At 41.0% G+C, this 24,223-nt stretch overlaps 1 long non-coding RNA gene across 2 annotated transcripts; it reads right to left on the bottom strand.

The window, feature by feature from the left end:
• Window positions 1–9,532: 9,532 nt before the first annotated feature.
• Window positions 9,533–23,313, bottom strand: LOC112927475 (uncharacterized). Of its 2 annotated transcripts, none has more exons than XR_012002046.1 (6): window positions 23,124–23,313; window positions 18,936–19,013; window positions 17,465–17,624; window positions 15,091–15,162; window positions 11,296–11,414; window positions 9,533–10,410 (listed from the first exon to the last, which is right to left on the bottom strand). It is a non-coding gene; the product is annotated as an uncharacterized lncRNA (long non-coding RNA). The 2 variants fall into 2 exon arrangements; XR_012002045.1 differs by having other exon boundaries at window positions 15,091–15,156; window positions 23,124–23,210.
• Between the last annotated feature and the right edge of the window lie 910 nt (window positions 23,314–24,223).

The following is a 24,223-nucleotide window of genomic DNA, read 5'->3' as shown; positions in this document are numbered from 1 at the left end:
TTATGAGCTCAGTTCTTAAATTCCCTGTACACACCAGACACAGTGCCATTTTTCACTTTATCAAAGTTAAGAAGGCTCAGACATGGACCTCTCTGATTTCGACATTTTTTTTCTCTTAACAACAGTGCTATTAGTCTTCAGGATTAACTGTGTTGTTTGTTTTGTTGTGGCTCTGTCAACTCTTCTTTCAACATGGGGATAGAGGCCCCGCAAAATGAAAACTCTATCTTGAGTCTGATCTCGGATTTGTCTGTATAATACTATCTGAAACACAGACACATTAGCCATCGAAGGATAATATTTGTATTTAATTAAGATTAATGAGAAGACAACATTTTTATAAATTTCTGGAAGTACAACAGCAGATACAATGTGACCTTTGCTCTTGCAAGAGCTGTATCATTCCCTGGTGGAGACAGGCGTGTGATTCATTCCATTGGGCACAAGGCTATTGGGGGCTCCTGATACGTTCACAGAAAACCAGGCAGAAAAGCAGAACATGGAAGCAAGTGGGACCAGGCTAATGCTTGAGGACATTTGGGAAACCTTGGCAGAAGAGTTGGCATTTAAACTGAATCTTGAAAAGATGGGAATTTTGCATTGGAAGGACCGTGGGAGGACAGTGTAGGCAGAGAGAAAGGAGTGAAGAAATGTACTGATGATGACAGCTAGCCCTGGAACATGTCTTCTGAGCCCCAGCCTGTTCTAAGGACTTTAATTATTGGCTTTTTTAGTCCTTCTAACAATCCAATAAAGTAAATGCTACTTGCCCCCACTTTATAGATAAGAAAGCCTGGAAACATGGACAGTAACCTGTCCAAGCTTACAAAACTTGTAAGTGGTGAATGAGAGGCTGGACCCAGGCAGACACCCTCCAGGACCCATATAGATGTTTAAGGAGCTACGAGTTGGCATGACCAGACATTAGATACATAGAAAGAAAAGGATGACCAGATTCACAAGGACACCTGTGTGGTGTGCCTTGTCTCACCTTGCAAGCTAAGGAGTTTGGAGTTTATCCAAATGGAGTTGATGGAGAATCATTACAGAATTTTAAACCAAGAGAATGAAATGTGTTCTAGAAAAATGGTTCTGGCAGCCTAGTGGGTTGGACCAAAGGAAGTGGGGCAGGGAATGGGGGAGGTTTACAGGGCAATTACAAGAAAAAGTCAGGGGACACAGGTCCAGGAAAGTCCCCTATAACTCATGAAGCCCAGGTATCTCCTTCATGGAGTTAGTGAAGACCAAAGAGTCATAGATTAGAAGGAGACCTCCTGGTGGTGGTGTCCTTTGGGACTCAGATGAGACAAGTACAATAAAAGAGTCACAGAGGGTGGGGATTGTGCTGATTAAGATCCCGTAGTGAGGACTGAGAAGGGAAAAAGTTCATCTTGTCCCCATTCTCTTGCTCACGTGTCCTTACACTCTCCTGGTATCTCTCCCCTTCCTCCCTCCCCCAACCCTTCCACTTGCTTCCAAACAACTCTCTTTATTTCACAAAATAAAATAAAGTCACTCTGACTCCTTGTGGCTTCAGAGCTCCCACCTTTTGCTTTTGTTCCCTTCTCAGCCAAGTTGCTTGAAAGTGATAAAAGTGACATCTTCCTCCTCTTCCTTCCCTTCCTCATCTCCTGTTCATGTTTCCACCAACTACCATCTGTGCTCTGCCTCCACAACTCCACAGAAATGACTCTGGCAAAGGGTGGCAAAGTCATCTTTCTCATTAGAACTCCTAGGCACTCTCCAGTCCTTATCACCCTGAGTCTCCACGATCACTCAGTATTTCAGATCTTTCCTTGGCCAAATTTTAGCCTCCTTTCCAAATTACAAATGTATTAAGTAGTATTTCTTTTTAATTATGGCACTGATGGTGGATTTTTTAAACTTCAGAGATAGATTTCAATCAGAAGATTTTTTTTTTTTTGTCTGTTTGACTTTTAACAAACTCTATTTCCTAGAAATACAGCTTTCTCTGCCCCTTGCTGGAAATATTCTTAAGCCATTTCACAATTTAGGTAGAGAAAAACCTACCTAAGAAACTAAATTCATCCACAGTCTCAGTGGACATCGCCTAATGAATGTTCTCCCCTTATGGGGTAACCTGCCTCCTTCTTTCATTTTTGAGAGGATTCACAATGATGCTATGGTGTGGCAATCCTTCTTGTGTCCTCTGGGACCCTGAGAAGGGTGTTCCCTCTATAACAAAAATAGTATGAAATAAAAAGCATAAAAACCTTTCTCAGGGGGAGTTCCCCTCTACTTGCTCTGTGGGGTGCTGCCTTATTCATGAATCATTTAACAAAACCAATTAGATTAAAAAAAATCTCAAAGCCCATCCAATAGATATAAAATAAAAACATTCCTACCATGATAAGTCCTACTCACCATATAATTTATATAAATTATCTGTAGAGAGTATATGGATCAAGCCTCATAATCCCACACTCCCCTTGCCAGAGTTTATCAGCTCCTAATGAAGTGTCCAGATAAACAGACACTATTCCATGACAAATGCTCCCTGTGTAAAGATTGTAGGATTAACGGACACAGTTAGACTATGACACTATTCCCTTATGATCCTTCTTCTACATAATGTTTTTCTACCTCATGTGGAGGTCCTTCTCTCCTTACCCTCAAAACTGTTGTTCCCTAGGCTCTTTCCTTGGCCTACGGGCCTCCTTTCTCTCATTGCTCTGGATGATCTTAGTATTCTCAAGATTTTGATGATGTGTACAGACTGACATTCACAACCCTGCCTTGTCCCTTTCTCCCTACCTGTGCTCAGAGCCATCACTCTCGGGGTTCAGATTTCTGGATGTGCCACAGGATAGCCATTGGTGTTATCCAACACATCCTAAACTGGGCCTGTGATCTCTTCAACTTCCTAACCAAAATTGATGCCTCTTAATATTCTCCCAATCTCAAATATCAGTACTATCAAGAAGCCAACCACTCATACCAGAAATTTTAGAGTATTCCTAGATCACTCCCCCAAAATGAACACTTTGTTAACTATGCTTATCTCCCTTACCCTGGTTTTTCCTCACAAATATGTTTCCCACTCTTCCCTGGATCAACTTCTGACTCTCAAGTCAGAGCACAAGGAGAACCACTAGTCTATGCATGCCCTCAGGAGAATGAGAGCACTTTCTTAAAAGTAGTTTGACATAATGTTTGTACCTTTATACCTGAGGGTTTTTTTTTCAATCGCTGTGTAGGGAAATTTGTGAGCAAAAATATTTTGATCTAATACACATGATATTAGCCAAGACCCATAAGAGATTGAAACTATGGTTTAAGAAGAAAACACACAAGAAATATGACACCAGGTATATCCATTAGAGAAGGAATATAAATCCATAATTAAACTGGTAGCTCACCTTCTGCATGGCTTTCCTGTCTCTACTATTAATTTGATCAAACCTTAAACTATAATACCAGCCACTTTACTAAAGGGATAAAAAATTTCCCCAATATGTATTCCACTTGCCAATATGTCACCCTAAAGCAGAACCTATCTGTTTGGGTCATTTCCCTATAGCTATTCATGTCAAATTAAATTATCTGGTCATCTCGTTTTGATTCCTCATATGTATTAACTATAAAAGAGCTTTCCCCCCAAAAAAGGAGAGCAGTACAATTGAACAAACAGGGTGGTAAAAAGAAGAGCTTGCCTTCCTTCCAGATGACTCGTTCCAGAGATGTAAATGGGATTCAATTGTGCACAAGATACCTGTGACTTTCAGTTTCCAAATCAGTATGTGTATGTTTCCAAATGTGTATGTTTATAACTTATTTTGTCTGAAAACCCAGTTGTCACTTGGCCCATTCAGCTAAATCTAAACCTTGGAAATGATTTAATGAAACTCAGTCAAATCCTAGAAGTACCATGTTTGGTGTGTCCATCAGCCCATTGCTGATGCAAATGAACAAGATTTAAATTTCAATTGATCAAAACCATTAATTCATTCAATACATCTATAAACTGGCCATCAATTTTCACAGAGGCAAGTGATTCATCCCAAACAATTACAACTCTGAAATTGAAATTGAGCTCCCCCTCCCCCCACAATAGATTGGTCTGTTTTGGAGCTCCCTTGGTAAAGTCCATGTAAATTTTACCTCTTTCCCACTCTGACCTCTGAAATCTTCTACAGTTTTGGGGTGGGGTGGAGGGCGGGGAGGGGATGGGCAGCAAGAATGAAAGAAACCCAAAGTGTGTTTTACATGTAGGTGCCTCCAAGGGATTGCAGCTATTGTTGTGGAACTGGCTTCATGGGTGAGCTTTTTATCTACTTGGGGGGAATAGTAAGAATGAGCTCCTGAGGGAACAGGATCTCAGAGTATGAATTCACATCATCATTTTCAAAAGATGACATCTGATTTTTAGAAAGTTGTCTACTATGTTGTATGTTATCTTCTGCAATGAACTAGTCCTGAAAGGCAAATGAGTTGCTAAAAAGGCAAAGTTACAGAAAAATATTTAAATCTTGGAATTTGATGGTACACCCATCAGCAAATCAGCCATTGTGACAACCTACTTCTTTAAGATACCAAACATCCATATGTGTGTTGTCTAAGACAACTTGCTGAATTTCAAAGTATTTCAAACTGAGAGCTGAATATATGTATGGCAGGTGTCTCTTAAATCCCAACTCACTGGGATACACACTGACATTTGCCCAGAAAAGCTTTAGAGTGTTTAGTGAAACTCAAAATAGTAACATAAATATTGACTTAAAAAAAAAAAGAGCCCTTTAGGTCTTCTGGTTCATCCCAAATGGGTTCTCAGTGTTTTTTATAACTACTTTTAGGATGGCAGATAATGCACTGGTGATAAAGCTTTTTATTAATAAATAATTCAGTAGCCAGAGAGTGTAAAAACATCATTTGTACTGTGGCTGAGCGTCTTGTTTTCTAATTATAAAGCGCCTGGAAGGCCTGCTGCTCCAGGCCTGAGTGATTTCACCAGGTTTGTTCTGTGGTTCCCCATTGTCGCCCTTGAAAAGAACATTCCCACAGAGCGGGCTCTAAAGACAATAAACATCATATGTAAAAAGAAATGACATAATCTTCGGTGCTGATAAGAGGCTTTTCCCAGGAGCTGCGTGGGACTGCAGGGGAGGCCTGCCCAGGCGGCCGTCTGCTCTGGGTGCCTGGAAGGAAGTGTCCCTACAGGCCGTTTACTGGGGCCAGAAGTGGGCAGGTCCCTCCCTGACTCGCTGAAAATCAATCCAAGGAAGTCTGATGCCATGGAACGGTTTCCTGTCCGCTGTGTGGGAAATTTAACGGAGTGCAAACGGCCAGCAACAATGGGACAATATATTATAATAAACAGGAAAGATAGCATTGGCCACGGAACTCAATGGCTGGAGTTCATGAGGCATTCATAAGATTGACAAGTGAATAAATTAAAACCAAAAGGTTAGGACATTGAAAGAGAAGTTAATTTTATGTCTGCCCCGGAGCTCCCCTTTTCAGACTCAAATTAAGCCTGTGTATAATAAAATGAACATAAAGTCTTAGATGTACAAAAAAGACTTCGTTAAGACCTACATCATCAGAAAACCAGAGAGTCTTTTACAAACGTCCCCATGCATGTATAGTCGTTGCTCATGGTGCATTAACAACCCCCTCGACAGCGTGACCAAAGACTTATTTAAACGAGTTTCTTGCTTTAAATAAACCTGCTCTCAGCAACCAACTGTTCATCCAGGAAGTGATGTGACACCCCAATACACTGAAGAAGTTTACTCAACCAGAACCAAATGGAAATGTGTGCAACTCAGCTCTTTTTAAAGAACCCAAGGAAAAGCCACATGAGATCCTTCAAAACTCCAAATAATTATAAACAACAGAACATAACGAGCTCTAAAACAGACTTCAGCTAAATAAACAATGATCAACTCATTTCTATGCCATCGTAGCTTCCCTTTCTAAAGATGCTCTAAAGTTTAGGATTTTTTTTTTTTTAAATAAGAAAACGACTTTAATTAGAATTCACCACTGAACCTTGGTTTGGCAATGAAGTGTGTAACACACCAAATTCTTTCTCCTAATTTCTATTAAGGGCAGAACGTTGCTCAGTAGACAAAGCAATACGCTGAGGATTTTGAAACAATTAATTGCAATCCAGACTTTGCCACTAACTCTCACTCAATCACGGCTGCTTGACAGGGAAGCATGAATCTACTATGTAGTTTATGAACATTTGTTTTAAATTATTACAAAGCATGAAGTGGTTTGGTGATTGTTGCTCGTGAGCGATTCCACATAACCTAGTATTTAGAAGCTGTCTCTCAAATGCGCCTTGCAAAGCTTTGTGTGGGCTTCAAAGACATTTCTCTGCCTTATTCATTGTACTCTTTTATTTTGGACTGAGACGGTCTCTTTCTACATTGTGGATTATTGACAGGCCCTAATATGTGGAAACTTATATGACTTAGTCTTTGTAAATAAAAATTAGCCCGAGAATTACTAGTCACATAATAGTCTTCAGTACTTTAGAACAGAAAGATAATACCCGGGAGCCAAACTCTGGTTTTATTCTAAAATAAAATGTCCACTATACTTTTAGAAGAATATAGCACGGCTAAGAAATAACACCCTTTGTTCTATTTATTATTTTAAATGTGGTAACAGCCTAGATTTTTTTGTTAGGTTTGCTTAAAAAGAGTTTTTGGGTTTCTTTTTAAGTCAAATTTATTTATTTGTTTAAATTAATCCAACCTTACTCAGCCTCTGGGAAAACACAATGGAAGTGGCCAGCAGAGGGCAATAGATCACAGCAGAAACCGTCTGTTTATCTGAAAGGTAAACCCTATTCCTTCTCCAAGACCAAAAAAAAAAAAAAAAAAAATCTATAGTTTTATGTGAAGCAATCTCTGAGCAAAGAAACCAAAATGCTGGCATCAAAATATGAATCAAAATGTGGAAGGAGAACTCTGAGGCTTCCCAGAAACACTGCTGGGTTTAGTGACGTTCCCCTAGGGAGCCACCTCCACACCCTGACTCCATTTTGTCTCTCACCAAAAAACTAGCAATGGGCTTCTTCACCTCAGCTTCGTGTTTCATTTCGACCGGATGCCACAAGGCAGCAGACACGCCCAGGGCTGCTCTGCGCAGGAGCCTTCAGCACTGGCGGGGGGCTAGCTGCCCGGGGCCTGGGGCAGGGCTGGGCCTGCTGGGCCCACAGAGCTTGTCCTGTCCCCCTCTGCCCTTCCCCTGCTCCATGGGACAGGTCTCATATCCCCTTTCCTGTGCCCAGAGTCACCAGAACATTCTGAGGGCCAGCAAAAGATTGCAGAGAGAGCCCCAATCCTCCCAAGAGGCTGTACCTCCAGATTGGCCCTCTGGGTCTTCCAATCTTTTAATAGAGTCATTGAAATTAAAAATAGAATGCTTTCATTTAGAGCTCAGGCGTTGGTCCTCCTGTGTCCTCCCTCTATGGAGCCAAGGCCAGATGTTCGTCCCCTCCCGCCCACCCTTCCTTCAGCGTCTCTCCACCCCCAGCACAGCCACCCCCAGCAGCTCTCACTCCCTGTTCCCCTCTGCAGGCCTCCACTGGGGCCTGGATGCATCCTGGGCTGGCCTGTTGGGCCCTGACCTCTCATCCCTTCTTCTGTGACCTGTCACCCCCTGAGCTCCCCCAGCTGCCTGCTCCTGGGCTCCTGGGCTTCATTTCTTATTGCTCACTATTTTTGTTCCAATCTCTTCCTCAGGAAAGCAAAGTAAGGGACAAAGGCCAACACAGACTATTATAATAATCACAATAAGAAAAAAGACAGGCTCCCTGGGGTCTAAGAGCCCAGGACTCCCGTGAATCCACTGTCCCTTGGTGAGTAAGACCTTGAGTCATCTGACTGAGTGGGCTTACTTTTTAAAATTCGTTGTATTATGCAGAGGAAAAAAACAAACAAAACCACTTCATTCCTAAGCAGCAGCCATGTCCAGTGAATTCAAGGTACATAGCAGGTGTAGCACTGAGTCCTTCCCCTCTGCAGACAGACAGCGCAGCTCCATTCACTTCACATCGGGCGCCCCGCATGCTGGATGGCCACGGGTTTTACTTGAAAGGTAGAACTTGGCTACCACTCTCAGATACTTCAGGACAAATGTCAGAATTCACACTTGTAAAAGAAATCTATGTCACCATCCAGACTATGCATGTTTGATTTTAAAGGAAAAGGTATTTTTAACTATTCGGTAAGGGTCATGGGATTTCCAAGGGTCATGCAAAATCCTCATGCTTCCCTGCGACTGGCTACCCTCCTCACACCTCAGCTGAACTTGATCTTTTCAAAAAGATATCACTCTGGAAAAAAAAAAAAAAAGATTCCACAGTTTGACCCAACAGGCCTACCTTTGAAAGAAAGCCTTCTGTCGACAGTCGACAGTCAGTCACTAGAGACAGTCGCATTTCTCCTCATAGCCAAAAGGAAGAGCCCAAGGCTCCCTTGGCCTGCATGATTTTGAAAACCATCATATCACCAGCAACATTTTCCACTCTGGTCAAAATTCAGAAGCCTGGTTATTTAACCTTGTACACAATTTCAACATTTTAATTATGTTCATACAACTCAGCGTAAACATGAGGGTTCTCGATACTGAGCCTGAGATTTAGGGGCAGGGCTGTGTCTGGCCCTCGCTCAGAGTTAACCCCCTGGCTGGCCTCTAAGTAAAGCTCATCAATAGAAATGCTCGCGAACTCTCAGCCTTCATTTTCAAAATACCCCATGATGGAGAAGTCACTATCTCAAAAGGAGGTCCCCTCTATGTTTACCTAATATAAGGGCCAGATAATCCATCCTTATAGGAACCCCAGCTTTGCTCATAATTTCTCTGAACTGATCCTAATTCTAACTCCTGGGCACCCACTGGGCAGAAATCAAAACGTTCTTCTATAATCAGATTGAACAAAGCTCTCAAAAACAAACAACAACAACAAAAAAAGAACAAAGCTCTCCTGTCTTCTTGAGAATCCTCTGGGCTACACAGGCCTGGCTCTTCTGTTGTTAAACGGGTGGAGAATCAGGGCAGACCCAGCCTCATTTCTCAGGGTGTGTGTTCCAGACATGAAGCACTGGGCCCAGAACAGAGTCCCCTGGGGGTGGCCTGGCCAGCTCCTGATGAGACATCTCATTTTTCTTGATCAAGTCATTCTCAAACTTTTTTGTGTCCAAGAATTACCTAGGGAAGTTGTTAAAAATGGACATTTCTAAGCTCTCTTTCTAGACATTCAGGTTTCTAGGGGCCCTGAAAGCTACATTTTAAACAAAATAACCCAGATTTCATGGACAGGATCCCCTCAGCCCGTATTTCAGATACATTTCCTGAGGGGGTCTATTTTTTTAACAATCTGGCCTCAGATCTTACTGGGGGTTTTTTTGTTTTGTTTTGTTTTGTTTTGTTTTTTAACCACCTTATGGACTCACAGTGATATTACAATCCACCGAAACAATAAGTCTTCTTACAGGAACCTCTATCATAGTTCCCCATCCTACAATTGTATAACCAAGTTTTAAGGCTGAAATTCATGAAAATGCATTTATTTCTATGTAGTGCTGCCAGATAAAACACAGGAAACACAGTAAAATTTGAATTTCAGATAAACAATAAATCATTTTTCTTAGTGGTATGAATCTATACTAAGACATTATTCATAATCTACCTGAAATTCAGATTTAACTCCTATATTTTTATTTGCTAAATCTGATAATCCTATCCCTGGGTAACATATTCTGACTAAATAGGATTTTTTTTTCTAGTCATGCTTGTTGTGACCATTTGAGATCCTAATTCTGCCCTCAAATGTTTTTTGCTTCTCAAAAATACTGCTTCTACTTCTGACCATCAAGTTACAATCCCTGTTTATGTAAACTTCCAGGGACAGGTGCAGAGTTGATGTTTGCACACCAGCTGTAAAAAGAGATCCAGGCCCTGAAGCTCACAGAAGTGATTGCATACAAAATGTTCATTTTTCTCCATTATTGCCAACCTTCCCCAAAGTCTGTGATGGCTAGTTTCTTTTCAGCTGTAGTATAAATAAAAGCACACACACTTTAGAATCAGACGGCTTGAGTTGAAATATTGGCTCTGCCATTTAAAAGCTGTGCAACCTTGAGCCATGAGTAGACCTCTCTGAAACTTGATTCCCTCACTTGTGAAAATGGGAAGGCTGCTGTCATTATGAGAAGTTAGTGAGCTGACGCAGAGGAAAATTTCAAGCGTTGTGCTTAATAATTCATAATTCCTCAAAAATAATTCTTCATTCATGAATTTTTTAACTAGATATGAGAGCTGCAAGTTCAAGTTGGCAGGACCAAGCGCATGGATCATTTCCCATTTCTCTTAAAGTCCATCAGAAGTATATAAAGTCCAGAAGAAGTATAAAAAGAAATAAATCCATGGCTATAAAGAAAAAGAAGAGAAAAGGAAAGGAAGTCATTATCAGATGTACATTATCAATGAATTATAGGAAGATGGAAAGCCAAGCCAAGTCCCTGGGCAAGTGGAACAGAACTCAGGTGGCACGGCCCAGAGTCCACTCTCCCGTGAAGGGGGCCCAGGGAAAGTGAAGCCCTTCTGTGCCTCTGCACCCAGAGGTACCGATACAAGGGAATGACAGCAGGTATGGGGAGGATGGGAAAGACAATATGGCTAAAAATGGTGGAACCATGTGAATATTTCTTTTCACTGATGCTCTTCTATGCATAGGTAGCCAGGGGTTTATGGGCACTGACACAACAATAGGAGGGACGATGTGGGTGTGACAGTCCCAAGTTGTGACATTTCCTTTTGGGAGAGGGTGCGCTTGCAGCCAACGGCAGGCTGGAGGGAAGCCAGTTGGGAGGCAGGCTGACCCCAACTTCTCTGGGGCTCCCGTCAGTGTCCCCACAGCAGGGAGAAACTGAAGGGTGCACTTGGGGGTGGAGTTTGTGGCAGCACGGTGGAGGAAACCTCAACCAGCAACTCAGTCTTTTGGTCTTTTTTTTTTTTTTTTTTTGTATATTTTTTTATTGGAGTTGGATTTGCCAACATATAGCATAACACCCAGTGCTCATCCCATCAAGTGCCCCCCTCAGTGCCCGTCACCCAGTCACCCCATCCCCCCACCCACTTCCCTTCCACTACCCTTTGTTTGTTTCCCCGAGTTAGGAGTCTTTCATGCTCTGTCACCCTCATTGATATTTCCCACTCATTTTCTCTCCTTTCCCTTTTATTCCCTTTCACTATTTTTTATATTCCCCAAATGAATGAGACCATATAATGTTTGTCCTTCTCCAATTGACTTACTTCACTCAGCATAATGCCCTCCAGGTCCATCCACATTGAAGCAAATGGTGGGTATTCGTCCTTTCTAATGGCTTCAGTCTTTTGGTCTTAAAAGGGCAGGTGTCAAGGAGGAACTTCATCTGGATGAAGAAGAAAACAGAGAAGACAGAAAACTTTAAAAAGAAAGAATAAAAGGAGAAGGAGGAGAAATAAATCTCTTATTGATAAAATTAGATTTGAGGAAAAAAATCTGTTTCAAACAGAATGTTATGAAAAAAATCACAGTGAAGACAGGTGGGAAACTATATACGATTGGTGAAATTGAAAACAAATTCATCAGTGGAAGAGACAGAAAATAAAAGCCAGGCAATCCACCAGAATGTAGAATGACATAGCAGAGGTGGAAAGTCTAAAAGCACATACACAACATAGAGGACAAATCCAGGAGGCCTAATAGGCAAATAATGCATATGACAAATGGGGGAAAGAAAAAAAAAGTGGGAATTATCAAGATATAATGGAGAATGAATTCCCCAAACCTGAAAAAAAGGTCACCTGTTTTCAGATCAAAATAATCTAATGAGGATAAAGGAAAATAGATGCAAAAGTCCTATGCTGAGATGCAGCGTCATGCATTCTCACAAGAGCAGAGATAAAAGTCTCACGGGCTCCTGTAAGGGGTGGAAGAGGTGTCCTATCAATGAACAAACATGTCATGGCTGTCAGATCCCTTGCCAGCAACACTGGCAGAAGGAGAAAATGGAGAAATGCCTCTAAAATCTAACGGAAAATGATTTAGACTCCAATTAGAAATCAAATGTGAGATGCTAGCCACCTTGCTAACCATTCAGAGATCCTAAATTTTACTCCTCATAGACCCTTTTCTGAAAATCCGTACAAATATGAGCCACCAAAAGCAGGCAGGAAAAAATACAAAAGGATAAACCGTGGGATTCAGGCAACGATGGATCCAGACCAAAAGCAGGTAAAGTCAATCCCAGGATGAGAGCGGCACAAGTGTGGAGCAGATCCAGAAGCAAAAGGTCCAGCTCGGACTACTCAGGAAAAGGCACATAACTATAAACTTCCAGGCAAGCAAATACTGGAAACAAATTGTTGTCCGATTAGGACACAAACTAATAATGAGGCAAGAAAAGCAGGGCTAGCCAGGGGCCCTCAGGTACAGGAGTCAGGCATGCTGCTGACAGGCCTTGTGGAAAGAAATGGACTCCAAGTCATGTGCCGAAGCCATGCCATTTCTTGAGGTTAGAAGGTAGAGGGCAGCCCCGGTGGCCCAGCGGTTTAGCGCCACCTTCAGCCCAGGGCATGACCCCGGAGACCCCAGATTGAGTCCCACATCGGGCTCCCTGCATGGAGCCTGCTTCTCCCTCTGCCTGTGTCTCTGCCTCTCTCTCTCTGTGCCTCTCATGAATAAATAAATTATTAAAAAAAGAAGAAGAAGAAGAAAGAAAGTAGGTGATAGCAATGGGGAGAAAGAGATGGAGATTCATGTGAAGTGTCTTGAGCCTCAAAAAGCCAGGGTCTGCTGTTGCTGTGGCTTCGTTTTCTACTTACAGGGGAAGGAGGAGCAGTGATCTGAAGGCAGCATACAAAAGAGGGAGGAGAGAGCCATGCCTTGCTCTATCCCCAAGGGATGTGAAATGCACGACAATACACAACAGCTATGGGGAGGAGGTCTGCAGGGCAGAGCATCACCCCAGACAATAGCCAGGTAAGAAGAGTTGGAGGACACAAGGTGTCTGCATCACAGGGGGCTGTGGGAGGTGGGTGAAGGTGAGGCCAGGCACAGGGAAGTAGCGATGAAGACAAGGAAGAGAAGTGTGGTGAGCTTGGATCCCAGCAGACCGATCTGGATGGATTCTGGGTTTGGTGTATTTTTAAGTCACAGACAAAAAAGACTCACTTCTACCTACAGTGCCCTGGATAAGCACAACTTCTGAATGTGTGGAGTGTTTCTTTCTAAGATTTTGTGATGATCCAAGATAAAGTAAAATATTCGTGGAAAAAAAGGGTCATGAGAAAAGGCTCAGATGAATAAAACAGAAAGCCTGAGGGGAATGGGGGTGTCAGTGATGCAGATTTTCCTAGGACAAGGAAAGGAATGACAGGAAAATGCTAGTATTCAAGAGAAGGATGGGACCTCCTATTAACCCGGGAGCAGAAAGTGTGTCATCTCACTAAATGGTGACAGACACGAATGGGAGGGTTGGAGGTGATGATCAGTGCATCAATTCACATTTACATCTGGGTGTGAGAGGTGATATTGCATGCCCATGCTGTTCATATGTCATTTCAATTCTTATCACATGTGTCAGGGATTTAAATTTAAGACAGCGACATAAAGATAATCATGCAAACAATGATTTGTTTCAAATATGTCCTACAAGGAAACTCAAAGTCAAAGGTGATTCAAAGATTAGAAAGTCTGAAAAATGGTTCCAGAAATCATGCAGAATGAAGGAGCTAATAGATATCTCTGTGGAGAGGACTTTTCTGTAAGAGCACTATTTTATCAGAATTATGCTTAAGAAAATTAGCCAACATCCAAACATTAGTATCAGAAGAGCAATCAGCAGATGCAGCAGGAGCCATTGTGGTCTTTGCAAAGACCCATAAATATCTCCAAGTGCCATTAGTCTGACAGTGTAGGTGATGAGCGCAGGTTATTCTGACGAATAGATGCATATTCCAGACACGCTGAACTGGTTCCAGAATATATCATTAGGGGACACCGATGACATTGGAGATAGGGGACCTCAAAGCAATATAGAGCAAAGCGCAAGATAGATGCAGTATAATTAAGGCAAATGGTCAAAGGTGTCAGAAGGCACAGAGTTGTTCAACAGGACCAGGAAAGAGGTGAGGGCAACGTGGCTTTGGCTAAGCACACAGGCCACTGCAGACAGTAGAAGGACACAGAGGAGACTGAGGTGCACAAGATGTCACAGAGCAGATCAATTCTGACTTACACAGTAATGGAGATAAACTGCCTGAAAACAAGATTTATAATTATCGACGATGCTAACAACACATGGTAGCAATTTTTAGGACTTTATCTTAAAGGAAACAATATACCTTAAGCTAAACTGACCCCCCAAAACGTTATGTGTGGTGTGTGGGGGTACCCGCAGTGGGGTCCCTTTCAGTAGACATTACTGAATGTCAACTACATGTCAGGCACTGGGCTAGGATTTGGAGATATGAGTCAGTGAGGAGTTTGCAGTATAGACAGAGAGAGGGACCATGGGAACATCTCGGTATTCCATGTGTTAGAGGCAGGGCATTGACATGTTGTCACGGAAGGGTCATGGCCAGGAAGATTTTCCATAATGCTTGGCAGTTAAAAAAAAAAAAAGTAAATAAAAACTCTGTTTATGGCAAGAGGAGGTAAAGGGGCATCCCAACAGAAGCAAAGTGTGGTGGGATGGCACCCTGTGATCAGGGCCTGCACACTGTCTGGTCTTGGTAGAGGAGAAGATTTTAAGCAGGCAGAAAAGAAATGGAGATAAGACGGGAAAAGTGTGGCTCAGTGTGGATCACGGGCGACCTTGTGTTTCAAGTGGGGAAGAAAGATTTTGTCTTCAGGCGATGCAGTCAGGAAAGGGTTTAAATCAGGAAGCACCATCGAGAGATCCAGGCTTTCTGCTGGATCATTCTGGTGGCAAGGTCCGAAGCAGTGAGCCACATCACCGGATGGGGACGGGGAAGTGCTGGACAAGAGGTGTGTCTGGAGCTCCTCCCCCAACATTATAATCATAGCTGCGAACTATTAACCGAGCCCTGTGTGCGCCTTACCTGCGTTAACCTCCGCTACTCCTGAGAGCAGCCAGCTGTCTCTGTGTTCCAGATGTGGACTTCTCCCTGAAGCTCAGAAGAGGTAAACAACCTGTCAAATGCGCATCTGAGTCCCGGAGAGGCTGTAAAACTCACCCTCTTTCTACCACATGTGCTTGAGAAAAGTTTTTCCCTAAAAATCGTTAAAACTAAATAAATCTGAAAATCTGTAAATAAATTCACTTTGGTGAGGAAAGCAGCTCACACCTCTTCCCATAACTTCCATCGGGTGTCTCAGGCTGGACCCCAAACCATTTCTTTCTGAAATACTATCTTGAGTTGAGCCCTTTGCACAGGCTTCTCCTGCACACTTGAGCTTCGGAAGGGCAGAGTGTCCCACATTTCTCGACCCTCAGTTCTCTGCAAATGCTTGGCCCCCAGTAGACCCAATTATTGGCTGAATGAATAAAAGATTCTTCCCCGAATTGCTTTTTAGCACTGTAAAACAACATTGGTAAGGGCCACATTACAGCTTAGGTAGTGGTTTTAACTCTGAGAGTTAATGTCCCTCATCAAAGGACAGGCCTCCCCTAGATGAGCACAGGGGATGCTTCTTCCTTCCTTGGACTGGCCTGACCACCAAGCTTTTAACCAGAGAGTGATAAAGAAATCAACTAGTGGAGATCTTTATTCACTGATCTTATATATATGGTCTAATTATTAAATAGGCTAGAAATCAAAGAAAACTACATTAAGTGCATTTACAGACTCTGATTTCTTTAAATGCTCAAGTGAGATGTCCATTTTCCAGGCTTTGCTCACTCTAGCATAGAGCTTCACGTAGCCATCATCCCTGTCTGTCTTTGCAAAGTATCCCCCTAACCAGGTGTGAAGTTGGATATTAGGATTGCAGCGCTTCCAGGGACCCTCAGCCTTCAAGGGACATTAGACCGCCCTGTCTTCTCGGGGCACTCTGGGCTTCTTACACCCACCAAAGATTTTCTCTCCATTGGGCACCCTAGATCCACTCTCCAATTAAGGCCACTCACGCTAATTAGATGGCAGTTCTCTCAGTGTGCCTGTCCTTATCATTCCAGAATGTGCTTTCTCTCCTTCCCATCCCCTGACTCTACTCTCAACTAGGGACCCAAGCAGGCAGGAAGCAATTAAAGTAATAAGAAACCAGTCTGCTTTTTATCTCTGAGTCTAGAAGACCCCTTCACACCTGACTGCCTCAAGGGATTTTCTTTACTCGCTGCCTTTTTTGGTGGTTCTTTCTTTTTCATTTTGAGACCATTCCCTCCAAGTCTTCCCTCTTTCCTGATCAAATCTCTATTTTATAAACAAAGACTTTTGTTATGAACTCCCTTACAGCCATCAACTTCCGCATACTCTGTGAAAGTGGCTCTACCATTATGCATAGATCGTAAGTTTTAAAAACCAAGCCTCAAAAGGATTGAAAGCTCATATTTTACATAGTTTTTCCCTTAATCATCTGACCTTTCTCCTGGGTAAATAAGATTCTCATCTTTCACTCGATAAAGCAGGTACATTTTAAAGGAGTTCAAACTGAATTGCTAAATATATTTTCCCAGCTGACTGAGGAGGGAAATCAAGTCACCCAAATGGAAAGCCTAGAGCCCTGAAGCCAGGAAACTAGCCTTGCAGACAACAGAATGCTGCTCGCTCATCACGCAACGATAGATCTCCGTCCTCCCTAAAAACCTGCATTGTAAATAATGCAGCAAGCACAGAGCAAGAAATCATCGCTTTGCTTTTCTTCCCTCTGTGATCCCTCCGCATGTACTACATAGATGCTGGTGAGACAAAGGTGATATAAATAATGATGGTGATGACAAAGAAGCCTAATAGCAGAGAGAAACTTGGAATCCTCGCTGTCCTGAAAAGAACAGTATTCATCATCCTAGTGAAGTGCACTTGCCAATTCCCTCTGTTGAAGTGGATACCAATATTATATTAAATATAACAAAATATATTACTATTTTGTTATTTACTAGTTTCTCCCCACCAGAATTTGTTTTTCTCAACTAGAATTTAGTGCCCAGGATACACGCTATAGTTCTACTGAATCCCCGGTGCAAAATACAGTGTCTGGCCTGCAGAAAACACTTAGTCAATACTTGCTTAATTAATTAATCAGTCAGTTCATACCCCGTTGTCATCCAACTCATACATAAACCTTCTGTAAATAGATATTCACCACCTCCCTAGATAATCCATTCTGTCCTTGGAGAACTCTGTTGTCATCTTCTTAGACCTTTTACCTCTTACCCAGGATGCAGGGTAACACTGTGGAGCTCAGCGAGCAGGGTTCATGCCTGCAGACTTGAAATTCCCTAGGCTTCATGACACCACACCACTTAGGGGCACTTACTTTGTGCAGCCAGCCTGAAGGAAGTGGATCTGCAGGACCCCCAGGAGCACGGACATCTGCCCTTCCCCTGCCTACTTCTCGATGCCAGGCAGTTCCTCTTTGGTCCTTCCTTGGATGGCCGAGTGCTCTGAGAAATGCCTGATGAAGACATTTCCCTCCACTTCATGGAGCCAGAAAGAATTAACATCCTCAGTAGCCAGATTCAAACAATTACTGTGCTATGACATTAAAAACAGGGCATTTGAAAGGAGAAAAACCTATGTTTTAAGTTCAATTCTTATACTCATCCCTGCTTGCATGTAAGGATCATCTGGAAACCTAAAAGCAGACAGCAAGGCAAAACCATTTCCAGAGACTTGGATTTAATTCACCTAAGGCAAGTCCTGAGCATGGGAGTCATATCTTGGCTTCCCTGTTGTTCTCATGTGCGACCACCATTGAGAACACATGCACATGGACATACATACTTCAAGTTGTGAGAATAAGACAAGAACTTAACTTCCTCGCATCCCAGGTTTATCATCGGCAGAACAGGGATTATTAACTTCTTCCCTTACTTGACAAGGCACAACAAAGATTAAATATGGTGTGTATATAAAGGCACATAGGGGATCCCTGGGTGGCGCAGTGGTTTGGCGCCTGCCTTTGGCCCAGGGCGTGATCCTGGGGACCCGGGATCGAATCCCATGTCGGGCTCCCGGTGCATGGAGCCTGCTTCTCCCTCTGCCTTTATCTCTGCCTTGTCTCTGCCTCTCTCTATATATATGACTATCATAAATAAATTTAAAAAAAAATTTTTTTAAATAAAGGCACATAAAATATTTAATATATTTCATAGTTACATAAATATATGTTTCATAACATATATGAAACATAAATATATAAAATATATTTATAGTTACATAAATATATAAAATATATATTTTATGATAATAGTTCTAAATACATGTTACGAGAAAATTTGTTGACTTACTGATTTCTATTTATTCTTTATCTTATTGTTATTTTTCTTTCCCTCCCAAAATGTTAGTAAGGACTTTACGTTGCCTTGCCTTGAGTGTATATGTGCGTGTGTGTGTGTGTGTGTGTGTGTGTGTGTGATTTTTAGGGACAAGACAGAAGCTTCCAGGAACTCAGAAGCCTCCCCAGCCCGGACTTTTTGGAAAAGCCTAGACTCCTCGGGGAGCTGGAGGCCAGGAGCTAAGAGGCTCATACCAGCTTCCTTAGCACAAGAGGAGGGAAGACTTGTAGTGCCCAGATGCAGGAAGAAGAGGGTTGGGCTTGCAGGGAAGGCAACTTGGTAAAGCGATCCCTTCCCAGTGGACCTCTGACTGCCCAGGGGCAGCTCTCATGACCCCAAGACTCAGTCCCTTAAGCAAGTGGCCAGATCTATAGGATGAGCCAGGGGAGTGAGCCCAGAGAGCTACCTCAGGTGCCTGCCCAGCTGGCCTCTGCAAGCAACAGAACTTACCATTTCAAAGCCCACATTTCACTTCATTGTCACTAGAATGCTTCTTTCTGTTAGCTCCGAGGGATCCTGGAGCAAACGCTTTGAGGTATAGAAATAAAGAAATATCACTATTTATCGTACAACTCCGATAGTGTGAAATAAAAGTCAGAATGAATAGTTTTTCCTTTAATGAAAGTTAAACAAGACCTGCCATGTATCTCATAGCTACTATATTTGTTCCTAGGAATATCCTTTAACCTCAACAAACTAGAGGCACCTGAATAGATCAGTGGTTGAGCATCTGCCTTTGGCTCAGGGCATGATCCCAGTATCATGGGATCGAGTCCCACATCTGAGTCCCCACAGGGAGCCTGCTTCTCCCTCTGCCTGTGTCTCTGCCTCTCTGTGTCTCTCATGAATAAATAAATAAAACCTTCAAAAAATAATAAACTCAACAAACCAGGTTAGAAATAATAATGAAGGAAATACTATCATGTTAATACATTTGTCCCCCTTACCTGAAGGGGTTGGGTTCAAATGGCACCGTATGTTTCATAGTAAAAATCTGTTCTGTCATCACAATGAATGAAGAAGCTATGTCTATGCCATCGATGGATACAAACACATGAGCTGAGCAAAGTCAAATTCAGTAACTTCTAAATAGCGGTGAGTAGGTCGGAAATTCAGAATAACACCAAACAGTAAATGCTGTTTAGCATTCATCATTAGTTGCTTCCACATGCAGGATGAAGTAGCCTAGACATGTTGCAGACTCACATAGGCTGGGACTTGGAGATGTTGCAGATTCAAGTCGAAGTGTAGTCCCTGCCCCTGACAGCCCAGTTCCACTTCAAAACCATTCCAGAAAAGCTCTGTCTGTCTGTCTGTCTGTCTCTCACAATTGGGAGAAAAGTCATCCTGGATGACTACCCCTGCAGATCTCCTACTCCAGCCAGAATCTCTGAATACACAAATTCAGCCTGTCAATGATATAACCCAATTTACTTGGGATAGGAAATCACTTCCATAAAAGATTAATAGGTACTATAAATAACCCAGGAAGGTTTAGAATTAAGTATATTGATGACATAAATCAAATTCACAGTGTGAGGATTTTGTGTTAAGTTTAGGAATAACAACCCATGTATTTGATATTTAGAGTAGTTGCAATCAATGTTCAAGAGACTTAGCGTCCAAGAGAATCCACAAGATTAGCCTGAGATTGCAATCTTTTAAATGTAGCTAAGCAATTGCTTTAAACTTATCATTTTAAGTTGAAAGCTATAAGATAATTTGACTAAGTTTTTAAATTATACTAGAATATATAAAACCAGCTGAAATCACCATGTTGTCTAGAATAAACAGTAAATTTGTCCATTGGATGCTATGTCTTTGCTCTGATAAAGTATAGAAATTATTTAGCATTTAAGGACAAAAAAATTGAAGCGTTTCTAATATCAAATAAAAATGCCTGTACCCTTTTACAAGGTAATTTTTGCAACCCTCAAGATGTCTGATCTCCTCTTTCCTGGAGTTTTAGACACAAACAGGTTGAACAATGTCATTAGATCAATTCCTAACCATGTAAATGAAGAAACAGACAACTTAACAGAAGTTAAGTGATTTGCTCATACTACAGAGTTATTTAGGGACAAAGCCAACAGGAGATTTCATGACCCCTCATCAGAGTATTTTCTGTATGGTATCATCTGCTTGGCTTATTGTTTAATAGAATGATATTGTCCCCTGGGACATTTCACTGATTGTATCTTAGTCCAAACACAATAGATGGTCCTTATTTTTCTAGCCAAAAGAAAGTACTTAGGCTATCCCAATCTTTACAACCAAGAACTTTCCTCCTCCTGGTTATAAAAATTATCTTTTGTGTACATAATAAGAAAGCTGATATCCTAACCAAACTACACCCACTTCGTTTCTAAAACCATTGGAAAATCCCACTGAACTGAACAGTGGATTGTTCTGGCTACAGCTTATCCATCATTCAAAAATACTGACTTTCACAATGTCCAATGTTCTGTGTTCAGTTTCACAAGTGTAACAAAGAACGATTCCATACGATATTTTGTGAAGTGCTTAAAACACTAAATAATCCTCCCAGGACCTATTGGAGAAGTATCTTATCCTTTAAGAACACTGATTACTTTATTTCTGCTATAAGCACAAATCAAGGTCCTGTTCTCAAGTGTTAATATTTCTCTAGGGGTAGATGGAGAATAGCTTACTCAGGGGAAGAAATTTGGCTCACTGTCGACAAAGCACTCACAGCTCTTTGGAAGAGCAGCATTGTATAAATGCAAAGCTATTATTATATAAAAGCATTCAGAGGATAATATTAGCCATAATTGTATTAAATATTAATATTAATGCAAATGGTGGCTGAAAGCTTAAAGAAGAACTGTTGTAGTCAATAACTAATGGAGCAAAAGTATACAAAATTCGTGTATTTCTAACTATACATATCATGCAAACCCAACACACTGAAGACAAATAATGAATTGTTAAAAGTCACGCTGTCCATCTTTGTTAACTCTTTCAGCTCAAAACAAATTACAAAACAAACAAAAAAACAAGACTGTCAAACCTTTTTCAATAAGCATTGAAAATTGGACTTTAAAACTCAACTATATTTTATCCTCATATGTGATGGCTTTTTGATATGGCAAATTGGGTAGGCTAAAATACAGTCCTCAGTCATTCAAACAAACACGAATCTAGGGATTTTGTGGATATGATTAGAATCCCCAATGATTTGACTTTAAGTTAATCAAAAGGGAAGTTATCCTAGATGGGTCTGACCTTATCAGGTAAGCCCCTAAAAAATAAAGAGGGTTTAGGGCTTCACTGAGCCTGATGACTCCATGCTTTAGCTCAAACTCATGGATAACAGTCTGCTCATCATCTTCCCTTCCTGACTTTCATCCTATGGACCTCAGACTTACTTAGATAATTCCCACAATGGTGTAAGCCATTGAAATAAATTAAATAAATGCAATAAATGTATTTTCAATAAAGAAAAATATCTATTTTCTCTCCACCTGTCCCTTTATCTGTATCTGTGTCTCTCTACTTTCTCTCCCACCCCCCTTTGGTTCTTTTCTCTGATTGAATCCTGATCGATACAATGTATTTTCCAGAAAACATGTATATGGATGATTAGATTTTCATGAGTAAAAGAATGTGTTCTAAGAAATGTGGTCTTATTTTGTATACATAACATATTAGGGAAAATAGTTGTTTAATTTTGTTACTGTTATAAGTGAAAATCTGCCATTGATGTTGAAGGACATCATGACTCAAGATAGATGATCTTTTCCAATATTTCTTAATTGTATTTCAAATGAAATTCTAAGGATAATAAATCATTGGGTCCTCAAAATAAAAGCTTCAATATTTCAGCTTAAAGCAAAGTTTTAAAACCTGGCAATCATACATGATCACATGAACATAAATACACACTCTAGCAGAGTAAAACAAAATGTAACAGTGGGGCCATTTCTAGACAAGCCCTAGGAATACTGAAAAAATTTTAAATAAATTGAACTCTAAGTTAAAAGTTAAACAAGGTAATTGAAGTAATTTCATCTGGTTGTAATAATCATCTTCAACCTTTTCTCCTGGGCAGGTTTTGCTATCTTAGTAGATGTCATACATGTATAATTGACCCCCTTTTAAGAAGCAAAAAAGCCAAAATAATTTAAATGACATATCAAAAAGGGTTAAATTAATTATTCCCTCTTGGTTAAAACCCCATGCTTGGTGAAAACTCCCTAAACAATAATGTCTCAAAATTAAAAGGCATCAGGGAAAGTAAAATACAACACATTCATAAAATGGAATATTACACAGCCATAGGAAATTATATTATGAAGTAATTGGTACAGTTGGAAAACGGATATATAATCAACAAAAGTAGGATAGAGAATTCCATATATATAATCTGATTTATAAAACATACAGAAAAAAATATTGGGGATGATGTCCACAAAACCTAAACAGCATTTATCTCTTGGTTGTGGAGTTCTCAGGGATTTCCCCCCAGATTTCTACAGCTATTATGTATTACTTGTACACCTAAAGCTATTTGCAAAAAATGAAATCAAATGCTCACTTTGGCAGCACATACCCAAAAAATGAAACCAATAATTTTAATTAATTACTGTCTATTAAATAACGGCAAAATTTTGATACCAAAGCATGAAGCATTCCTCCTGGAGCATCCACTGCATTTAAGGTAGGAACTGCACACATTCTGTAATGAGCTCTTCGTGTGCCATGTATCAGTGGTCCTGGCAGATCTCTGAGTCTAGACTCTGTGCTGGCCATGCACGATGCTTCTGGATCAGCTTCCTGCCTTCAGTCAGCATGTGATCAACACAACCTGATTTAGTAAGAGAAGTCAAAAGTACACTAAAGCCTTGGTAGTGCATGTATATATATATATATATATATATATATATATATATATATATATAAGCACACACACTTACACACATAGATACAAAGTTGAGAACTTTGAAGTTCATCAAAGAATTTGTTTTACTTTTGCAGAGACCTAGTTAAAATTCATCATTGTGGCCAGGCTGCTTCACATATACCCCTGTTCTTATGGTTGAATTATCTGTGTTTTCTCAAACAGATGTTTTGATTCCAGTATTCTTACTCCATTTACTACTTTTCTCCCTCAGGGATCATGGTTCCCTCTGCCAGGGAGCTTCTCCTTCCCATGTTAGGCTCTCTTTTGTTAAAATTATTTTTCAGATTTGAGACAGCCAGATGGACAGAAAGTATAAGAAAGGAGTCCAAAACATGGGATATTTAAATCAAATTTTCAAAAACTAGTAATTCTTCCTGATAATTTATAGGTAATAATCTCCCTGCTTTTGCTCTCACATCTGTGTTCCCTACATATGGAAAGGAGTGTAGAAGATCAGTGACTTCAAACATTTTCTATTCTGGATCTATGCTGGATGTCACAGCAGACTCTTTCTTTTGACTTGCAGTTTGCAAGACATCTCTGTCATCACTTAAAAAAATTTTAGGGCATAATGTTCCAGCCCAAAGGCTTGCCTGGAGAAAATGATTGGGAATGTATGAACAGCTCTGTGGGGAATCAGTGTGATCTGGATGAAGTGGAAATAAATTCTCCTTTCACCAAAACCACTGAGAGGTTTTCCTTTGCTTATTGATAATAAATCAAGAATATACACCCAGATCAGATGGCCAAAGTTCTAATTTTTTCAAAATCAGATTCAATGTATTAAATGTAGCTTGTGGGGTACCTGAGTGGC

Source organism: Vulpes vulpes, chromosome 6 (assembly GCF_048418805.1).
Source record: "Vulpes vulpes isolate BD-2025 chromosome 6, VulVul3, whole genome shotgun sequence".
NCBI lineage: Eukaryota > Metazoa > Chordata > Mammalia > Carnivora > Canidae > Vulpes > Vulpes vulpes.
The sequence above is the reverse complement of the archived record's forward strand: the minus strand, read 5'-3'. Positions and strand labels throughout refer to the sequence as shown.